Source organism: Eschscholzia californica, unplaced genomic scaffold, assembly GCF_041429995.1.
Source record: "Eschscholzia californica isolate CP2 unplaced genomic scaffold, dmEscCali1.0.p SCAF_4, whole genome shotgun sequence".
Classification (NCBI taxonomy): domain Eukaryota; kingdom Viridiplantae; phylum Streptophyta; class Magnoliopsida; order Ranunculales; family Papaveraceae; genus Eschscholzia; species Eschscholzia californica.
In genome coordinates, this window is record NW_028238461.1 from 37,678,246 (window position 1) to 37,687,885 (window position 9,640).

Consider the following 9,640-nt stretch of genomic DNA (forward strand, 5'->3'; position numbering starts at 1 on the left):
AATCAGGAATGCCGCATACCAACAGAAAGCAGCCAAACATTACAACAAGAACGTTAGGGTTCGTACATTCAAAGTTGGCGACTGGGTTCTGAGGAAAGTATTTCAAAATACTAAAGAAACAGGAGCTGGCAAGTTAGCCCCTACTTGGGAAGGCCCATATCTCGTTACCAAGGTAGTGGGACAAGGAGCTTACAAACTTCAATCAAAAGATGGCCTGAACATAGGCAATAGCTGGAATGCCATTCACTTACGAAGGTACTACTTCTAACCTTGAAACTTCTCCTATTTTGCCTTTTTTCCAAAAGATCACCTACTGACTTGGGCGTCGGAGGGTTGTTGGCTACGCCAACAACCACCCCTCACTATCTACGTGTGATGACAGGAACTGTCTCCAAGACACAACAAAGTAGCAAAAACAATAAGAGGCTGGACGTCAGAGTCGAAGTCCAAACCACCAGAGGAGTTCCGCACTTCGACTGGGGGGCATGAGGATACTATAAGAAGACTATGAAGAAACTGAAGAACAATACGGGTTAAGCAACCCTCACCCGTCCAACAGGCAACTCAAATCACCAGACACCTAAAGTTGAATGACGAACACTTCTTCATTTGACAACAACAAGTTCAACGTACTGTTCATCAAAATTAATTTAGAAGGAACAAAGTCCCGCACTTATTCCTCAAGTTCAATGTAATGTTCTTAAATCTAAGATATCACTTCCGATGTAAACAAAAATTTAAGAAATAAAATCTCAAGTATTTATCCAGTAATTACTTGTGTTTAACCTTTATCAATATCGATGTCATTTCACTACAAGGGCATCTAACTACTTGTCTGGAGAGAAACAGTAGGTCGCTAGACGATCCCAAAACAAAGTATTGGTCGTATCACTTTTATAAGTGAAGATTAGTAACCCGTCCAAGATGGGACAACAAGCAGCTGGTCGTCACCGGAACACAATAAGGTGCTGGCCGTATCCCTGATATAAGTCGGGACTTGTAACCCATTCAAAGTTGGGACAACAAGCTACTGGTCGTCACCAGAACACAATAAGGTGCTGGCCGTATCCATGATATAAGTCAGGACTTGTAACCCATTCAAAGTTGGGACAACAAGCTACTGGTCGTCACCGGAACACAATAAGGTGCTGGCCGTATCCATGATATAAGTCAGGACTTGTAACCCATTCAAAGTTGGGACAACAAGCCACTGATCGTCACCGGAACACAATAAGGTGTTGGCCGTATTCCTGATATAAGTCAGGGCTTGTAACACATTCAAAGTTGGGACAACGAGCTACTGGCCGTCACCTGAACCCAGTAAGGTGATGGCCGTATCCCTTATATAAGTTAGGATTAGTAATTCATCCAAGATGAGACAGTAAGTTGTGGCCGACGCCTAAACGCAATAAGGCGCTAGTCGTCTTCCCTACATAAGCTGGTATACAACCACTCAACTAAGAAGAAAAACAACAGGTACATAACCATAGCAATACATCTTTAAACAAAGAGTCTCAAAGAAATCCAGTGGGTTCACTTGAACCGTTAAAATACAAATCCAGAAGTCTAGCTGAACCAGGAGTCAACAACAACATATATCCGACGCGTGTCGTCCAAACAAAAGGGCTGAGCGCCTGACGACACACGATGACGACTACATATAGTTCGTCAACAACAACATATATCCGACGTGTGTCGCCCAAACAAAAGGGCTGAACGCCTGACGACACACGACGACGACCAAGTATGGTTCGTCACATAGGGAAGAAATCAACAACACACATAGTATCTCTAAACAGGTCAAGTAAAGGAAAGCACTAATGAGGCAAACTACCTCCAGTTGCATCATCACCCCTCATCACCTCGTCCATATCTATCGTCATCTCTCCCGCCCGTCGCTCCGCCAAAAGCTCCTCGTAACGAACCCGCCAGGCCTCTATGTTATCGTCCATATCCCATCTGTCGGGCCCATGCTCGCGGTACTCAACGAACAAGTCTGCACGAGTCCGTAACGCCGCGTCAGTCGCAATCTGATCCCTCTCACGGGGAAATTCATCAACCAGCTGTTGGTTGTACGCCGCTTCTCGCTCCAGCACAGTGTACCGCCCCCGAAGATCCTCCAACTCTCTCTCCCGGGCACGCATCCTGTCACCCTGTTCCTGAAAGGAAACCACCTGGCTGTCGTAGCGAGTCTGCAATTGGGAGAATGATCCTGTCAACTCCGCAACTCGGTCCACACTCTCGCTCAACTGACGACGAGAGGAAATCGATGCCATGAAAGCCTACAAAAACCAAAAAGCAAGGATGAGCTCGTAAATATAACAAAGAATAACTGCAACTTAAATGAGAGGTGAATACCTGGTAATGGTGCGAGACACCATAGTCCGCGCCTCCACAAGGACCATAAGCAAGGAACTTCTGGTGGTCCTCAGAAGAGAGCAGCTGATCTCCTCCAGTAGATAAGAAAGTGGAGCCGTCAAAGGGAGAAGCAGAAGGATGATGCCTCCACATGGGAACCCCACCAGAAGACCCAGATAGAGGTATCGCCGAATAAACCGGCTCTGAAGCTGGGGCCTCCTCAGTAACAGGAGTAGACGAAGAAGAATGCGGAAGAGAACTCGAACCAGTACCTGCCTTGGACCTCTTCCTCTGGCCACCCTTCCGGATGTCCGAGTAAGGAGCAGGGATGTAACCAGACCCCACCATTTGCGACGATGCGAATGACTCTGTACTTGCTGAAGGAGGTGGGAAGAGTACCGGAGCACCAGATGACTCTTGGTAGGCTAGAAGCGCACCTCGAATCTCTATAGCCGCCGCAGGAACAGAAAGGCGATTTGTTAGAGTCGCACCAGGAACAAAGTCCCACAAAGGAGTACCTGAAATAAGGGAGTGACTCAGAAGGAAGGCAGAACTCCTCTCTGGATCACGACGCTCAAACAACTTGGAGATCCTCTCCTTCCAATTCTCCAGCCGCTCAACGTTCTTATTGTTGAACGAACAATCTGTCAAAGGGACAATGCACACTTAAACCACAACAATGTAAACACATGAGGTATCCCACGATAAACAATAACATACTTACGAGCATCTTGCCAATGGGAAGGAATCTGTCCTACCCCTCGGTCACCATATACAAGGTCACCGCGAGCAAGGAAATAACCAGTTTGCCACTTTCGGTCGGTAGCCGGCATTGCAGTAATTAAATGAGCACCAGGCTTCCGCAATTTGAAACCATAACGACCGTTATCCCTGGAATGGCTCGTCAAGTGATAGAAGCGAACTACATCGCTAGCTGAAAGCTCTACCTGCTGTAGGTAGGCCAACACTTCCAAGCACAAAAGAAGTCTCCACGCGCTAGGCATGAGTTGTGAAGGAGCTATCTCGTAGTGACTCAAAATCCCATGCACCAAACGGGGGACGGGAAACCTAAATCCCATCAAGAAGGGAATCATGTAGAATGCGGTCCAACCGCCATGGTCCTCGTCGACAAGTTCGTTGGGCTGCGGAAGCCTAAGCTCTATGGAGACAGGGATATTGAACATGAATCGTATATCCTTTAGTCCGTCCTCCGTAATAGTTGAAGCCGGATTTACCGATAGACGTTTCAAGGTCACTCGTTCGAGCACCGTCTGTCGCCGGAATTCAGAATGTTCTGGCACGCGAAGCGGCCTAGAGGGATTACCGTGTCCACGATGACTCATCCCGGATGGCAAAAGTCTGTAGGACAAAGGGATAAGGTTTCAAACCCAACAACTGGTTTGAGGGGAACATTTAAACGAGACATAAGCCTAGTAATTCACTCAAAGTATTGATCCTAGCAGGAGTTCACTCAAGGTATCGATTCCAGCAGTAATTCACTCAAGGTATCGATCCTAGCAGTAATTCACTCAAGGTATTGGTCCTAGCAGTAGTTCACTCAAGGTATCGATTCCAGCAGTAATTCACTCAAGGTATCGATCCTAGCAGTAATTCACTCAAGGTAACGATCCTAGCAGTAGTTCACTCAAGGTATCGATCCTAGCAATAGTTTACTCCAGGTATCGATCCTAGCAGTAACTAACTCAAGGTATGCAATCTCAAAAACACATGCCAACAAATAAGGAAAGTAACTTTGAAGATCAAACGCTATGAACATTCAAGAACGAATCAAGAACAATTGAAGAACACAAAAATTTCAAGCAAAAAACTCAACAAAACCAAATAGGAGGGAGAAAAATACCTGATTACAAGTGAAGAATCTCCAAAAAATCTCTCTCTTCAAGCTTCAAATGGTAAGTAAAATAATGATACTCCACCCCTTTTATAAGGTCTAATCTAAGGTGTCATCCACCTCCTTCCCGCCAAAGAGGTCCCCGTATCCGAGTACCTTCGAAAACTCCGGATACGCACAAAGCGACTGAGTGACCCATGGACACGCAGACACACAAAAACGCACCAAGGACCCTCGAAACGCGAGAACAAACTAGGTGTCTCTGGGGCGCTCGATTGACGGAAGAGGGTTTGCTACCGGAGCCGACGCGCGTCGGCGCGCCCGCGCGGACCCGAGCTGGTCGTCCCGGACGACCAGCGTCCACGCAGTAGCGAGCTGGTCGTCCCGGACGACCAGCGCCCGCGCAGTAGCGAGCTGGTCGTCCGCGGACGACCAGAGCCCGCCACGTGGCGAGCTACCGCGCGTCCGCGCAGTAGCGAGCTGGTCGTCCCCGGACGACCAGCTTCTGCCACGTGGCGCGCTACTGCGCGCCCGCGCAGTAGCGCGCTGGTCGTCTCCGGGCGACCAGCTTCTGCCACGTGGCGCGCTACTGCGCGCCCGCGCAGTAGCGCGCTGGTCGTCTCCGGACGACCAGCTTCTGCCACGTGGCGCGCCCGCGCAGTAGCAAGCTGGTCGTTCCCGGGCGACCAACGCGTGACACCCGAACCACCCCTTGCCGCTCCATCGCATCTTTTTCCGGGACCATTCTCTTTTCGACAAGTCCTTCCGTGATTCTCCGTCTGACCACGTCTCCACAACCTATCGGCGCCTCGATAATTCGAGCAAAACACTCTACGATGCAAAGTGGCACTCCCGCTGATGAAATATGATCAAGATGCGCACTCCTCCGCTGACATGGTCATACCTCACTACTCTCTTACTCTGCATACAGACTTAGAGAGTGGGGGGCAAATTGTATGGGCAAAAATCCACCCCACGAGGTGCCTGTAGAATAAAGGAAACAACCGCTTCGTAAGGGTAAAATCCGCGAGGCTAAATAAGAAGGCCCGGTAATGGCCCAAGTCGCTACTCGGGTCACCGAATCCATACCCGTTTGGCACTAAGCGTATCTGACACGTGTCACGCGATAGTCACCTGCCAGTACTAGGCAATCTTACGGCCAGAGGATTATTGTGCAATCCATAACCGCACCAGTGGTAAATATCCCATATCTGCCACTTAAAGACGGGTGTTACTGGCCAGTAGCTTACCGCACACGCGGTAACATCTTAGCCGTCCCTCGAGAAATTCGAATATTCATCTAATGGTCAGATCCTCTGACCCTTAACGTATCTCTCAGGAGTAATGACACGGAATAAATACGTCGGTTACTAGCTGGTTGTCATCAAGGCAATCCCTTTCCACCACTATAAATACGAGAAGCAAAACTCAGACAAGGGCATCCAATATTCGACTGCAATACTCAAGTAATCCATCTTGACTACCATTCCCTTCGATAAGCCTCTCAAAGAGCTCTCCATTCTTCCAAAGTCTCTGACTCATCGTCTTAGAAATTGGGAGATAAGAGTTTGGTAGTCCCGAATTGAACAGTAATTGGCTAGTCGTATCGACACCATTACCACCACCATCTTATCGCAGAAGAAAGCTCTTAAGTCTCATATTGCTCTCTTTCAGCAGTAACTAGCTGGTTGTAATACCCTTTCGCAGTAACTAGCTGGTCGTATCACCATCCTAATACGGCTACCCCCTCACCACATCACTCCCCTAGCGACAAGACGCTAGACGTATCATCATCATCCATCCAACGATTCTCACCGTCCGATCCACTTACGACCAGCACCTTATCGCAAGTTCACTTACGACTAGCAAGTTAACGACAATATATCATCACCATCACCCTCTTAATTACCGTAAGTAAATCACTACCGTGGGGATCTGTTCCGACAACTTCACGAGCCGCGACACCTAAGCACTCCGACGACGGTTACCCTTCTATTGCCCACTTTGACTTTCTTATTTATATTTGACCGAGTATCTGACTTGACCGTCGGAGCCCCCTTAGGCCGGCACCATCCCGGTGTCCCAGAGGCTTCACGATCTCTTCTCTCTTTTTGTGTGCAGGTTCTTTTCGACACGTAGCCGGTCCCCGAAGCATCCGACCCGACCCGACAAGACTTTGACCATTGACCCGTTGACTGTCAGACTTTCCGACCCTTAGACATTTTACCGTCTACACTAATATACTAGAATATAATTTTTATACTATTGTTAACAACTAACACAACAAAAATAGAATAGGCATCTCCACACATCATATATAAAAACACCAGAGTAAACCAACTGCCAAACCAGTGTTTGTGATAAAATCGATCCCAACCTTTATCTCAAGATATCTCCCACATTGGACTTCTCTCCCTAATCAAATTCAATCCAAACTCAACTCTCTCGCCATTCGCTTGGCGAAGTGGAACAAAGAAGTCTTCGGTCATCTGGACAGCAACATTAAGAAACTCACCGTTAAAATCCAAAACATTCAAGACCCTTCTCTCTTTCAAGACACGTTTATCCATATCGAAACTCTCCTTCTTCAACAAGAAAGTCTTTGGAAAGAAAAATCGAGGGTCGCCAACATAAACCTGGGAGATAGAAATACCAAGTATTTTCATGCCAAAGCAGTTACTCGTAATCGTAAAAATCAAATCCATTCCATTAAGCAAGCTGACAACTCGTGGACCAATGATGAGGCGGAAATCTCTTCCATCTTTTCTGCGCATTTATTGAACATTTCCACCTCGGAAGGGTCCACCCTCTCGTCTAACCTCTTAGAGTGCTTTTCCCACCAAATTAGCCCCCTTCAAAACGATTCCCTTATCTCCATCCCTATGATGGATGAAATCAGAAAGGTGATTTTCTCTCTCAAACCGGAAGCTGCCCCAGGCCCTGATGGCTTCCCACCTTTCTTCTACCAGTCCAATTGGGACACGGTTCAGGAGGACATAAAAGATATGGTCACCCACTTCTTTAATAATGCCTCACTACCTCCTCAATCCAATCATACTCACATTTGCTTATTTCTAAAACCAAAACCCCACAAACCCCGGCTGACTACAGACCGATCAGTCTTCTCAACACGACGTACAAAATTATCACTAAAATCATGGCAAATCGTCTTAAAATTATCCTGCCAGATCTCATTTCTCCTTTTCAGGCAGCTTATGTTCCAGGAAGGCAAATTACAGATAACATCCTTATCAGCCAAGAGCTTGTTCATTCCTTTAAAAAAATCCGAGGTTCAAAAAGTTATTTTGGTCTAAAACTTGATATGTCTAAAGCTTTTGATCGTATCGAGTGGAGCTACTTGGAGAAAATCATGATAGCTATGGGATTCTCTAATCACTGGATCAATCTTATCAAGGCTTGTGTCAATTCTAGCACAATGGCGGTCCTTATCAATGGACGCCCTGGTCCGGCTTTCGAGGTTAGCAGAGGAATCAGGCAAGGCGATCCTCTCTCTCCCTTCTTATTCGCCATCGCGATGGAAGGCCTCAGTCGTATGCTAGAAAGCAGCAATAACACGAACTCTTTCGTCGGCTTCCCCATTCCAAACTCCAGTATTTCCATTACACACCTTCTTTTTGCGGACGATTGCATTATTTTTGGTCAAAATACCCTCGAAAATGTGCATAATCTCAAACAAATTCTGAAAGAATTCAGTGAGGCCTCTGGCCAAGTTATCAACTACGCTAAATCCAACATCATTTTTTCCAAAAACTCTCATCCCAAATTTAAGAGGATGATCATCCGCAATCTCAAAGTGCATCAATCTTTGTCCGGAGACAAGTACCTCGGTACTAATATGTTCATTGAGAGAAACAAAAAACAGGAGTTCAATTCTCTTCTCACTCAAATTCAAAACAAACTCTCCAAGTGGCAAGCTAATCTTCTCTCACAAGCTGGTCGCTCTATAGTGATCTCCACTATTGCAGCAGTCGTTCCCCGATACCAAATGCAGTGTTTTGCCATTCCCAAAGGCATTTGTCACAGCATCGAGTCCCTACAAAGGACTTTCTGGTGGGGAAAATCCAAAACCTTCCATACCATCAACTGGTCCTCCATTTGTCGGCCACGCAAAGTAGGAGGACTAGGTTTCCGCCTCCCTCATCTTGACAATCAAGCCTTCCTCAATAAGCTAAATTGGCGGCTTATAAGTAATCCACAGTCTATATGGGTTCAAGTGCTCAAAGACAAATATTTTCCGAGAACAACAAAGCCTTCAACCCCTAAAGCAAATCATTCTTGGCCTTGGAAAGCAATCAGCAAACAGTTTAGTCAAGTTGACAGTCTAGTCTTCTGGGACATCAACAAAGGATCTCAAATCAATATCTGGCATGATTTTTGGATTCCTAATCATCCCCCCCTTTAACTAATCAGAACAACTCTAGTCTTAACTGGGTGGCCCAACTCATTACTAATAACGCTTGGAATATTGAGTTAATTAATAATTGTTTTGATAGTGATATTTGTAGTGCGATTTTAAGCATTAACTTGCAGAATGATCAGGACGATTCTGCAAAATGGACCCTTACTAAATCAGGTAATTTTTCGATCAAATCAATGTATAATTATCTGAGAACAGGAAGCAATGGGCCTATGAACGACCCCACTGATTGGTTTTTTATATGGAATCTGAATACCATACCTCGCATAAAACTATTTTTATGGAAATGCTGTACGAACAGTCTACCAGTTAGGGACAAAATTGGTAGCTATATTGGTAATATCTATACATGCATTAACTGTGATAATACTGAAACTTTAGACCATGTTATGTTACACTGCAACTACGCCAGAGCTATTTGGTTTCACTTTCAGATTAGAACAGAACATTTAACCACGGTAAGGCAATGGATACATCAATTGAAAGAACTGGACGACAGTCTAACTACTTTATATGCTAAAATTTTATGGTTTATATGGAAAGCTAGGTGCGAAAATTGCTTCACCACTAAAAAACAAACTCCCATACAGATGATCAAACGAATCAACACAACGACTACCACACCACTCAAAATCGGATCCATACTAACCGACAAAAACAAGGAAAAACCACGAAAACAACAATGGAGCCCTCCATCGACACCATATCTTAAGATCAACGTAGACGCTTCTTTTACGAAACTCACGGAACTGGCAGGTATAGGTTGTATTATCCATGATGAAGAAGCACATTTTATCATAGCGGTTGCAGACACAGTTAGAGGACAAAATGCTGAAGAATGCGAGTGCCTAGCGATATACTACGGCATATTATGGGCTATCGAACTCAAAATACAGCACATTCACGTCGAAAGCGACAATCAAAATATCATCAAATACATTGACAGGAAAGACAAGGGAATTCACTGGCAGTCTAAACAGTACGTCTCTGAG